Raw genomic sequence first — 1,287 nt, forward strand, 5'->3', positions numbered from 1 at the left:
GGCCCCCCATCCATGCATCCGGCCCCCTAATCTGCATGCAGGGCGCCGGACGCATGGAGCTTAATGGGTTTTTTTTTTTTTTTTAAATCACCTGATTAGAGCCAGAGGCTCTAATAGGGTGATGCAAAGGGTGGTCCCGGGGCGCAGAGCAGTGCGCCCAGAGCCCGCCCATTGTGTGACAATAGCGAATGAAAATTCGCTATTGTCACACCGATCCTCCTCCTGGCCAATCAGGAAGCCGGTCTAATACCGGCTTCCTGATTGGTCGCACGGCATACCCCATGCCATTGGCTGAGGAGGAGGCGGGAGCGGGAGGACCAGAGAAGACATGCAGCCGGAGTGAGAAGAAGCCGCCCGTCGGGAGTCCGGGACTGAAGACAAGAGAAGCCGTCGCCGCCGTGCTCCAGGGCTCCAGGTAACTACACTGCTCTCGGGGGGCGGGGGGGCACGCTGAACTCTGCATTGATGGGGGCACGGCACAATGTTCATTGCATTGAAGTGGGCACGCACGCTGATCTCTGCATTGGGGGCATGTATGCTGGTCACTGCATTGGGGGCATGTACGCTGATCTCTGCATTGGGGGAATGGTATGCTGGTCACTGCATTGAAGGGGGCATGTATGCTGGTCTCTCCATTGGGGGCATGTACGCTGATCTGTGCATTGAAGGGGGCATGTACACTGGTCACTGCATTGAAAGGGGGCACGCTGGTCACTCTGCATTGAAAGGGGGCACGCTGGTCACTCTGCATTGAAAGGGGGCACGCTGGTCACTCTGCATTGAAAGGGGGCACACTATATCTTTATTACTGAAGGCCCCTTTCACACTTTTGCGACCTCAAAGTAACGCAATTTTTTACAGTGTTTTTTGCCGCAAAGCAATGCCTATTACATTTTTCTGTTTGCGCCCCCCCCAAAAATTTTGAGCACCAGCTGCCACTGTGCCCCACCCCTCCATTGGTACACCCCTGACTCCGCCTGTGTCCCCCGCCATCATGCAGACTGTGTCCCCATGTTGTAGACTGTGTCCCCCGTCATCCTGCAGCCTGTGTCCCCTGACGTCCTGCAGCCTGTGTCCCCCGCCACCATGCAGACTGTGTCCCCATCTCGTAGCCTTTGTCCCCCATCATCTCCTAGCCTTTGTCCCCCGTCGTCCTGCAGCCTGTGTCCCCCGTTGTTCTGCCACCTGTGTCCCCCATCATGCCGGCAAATCATGAAAGGGCTGTCACTCCTCTCAGCCAGCTATATCAAACGAGGGCTGTTCTTCTGATCAATATATATATATATA

Source organism: Pelophylax lessonae, assembly GCF_965119305.1.
Source record: "Pelophylax lessonae genome assembly, chromosome: 1".
NCBI classification, from domain to species: Eukaryota; Metazoa; Chordata; class Amphibia; order Anura; family Ranidae; genus Pelophylax; species Pelophylax lessonae.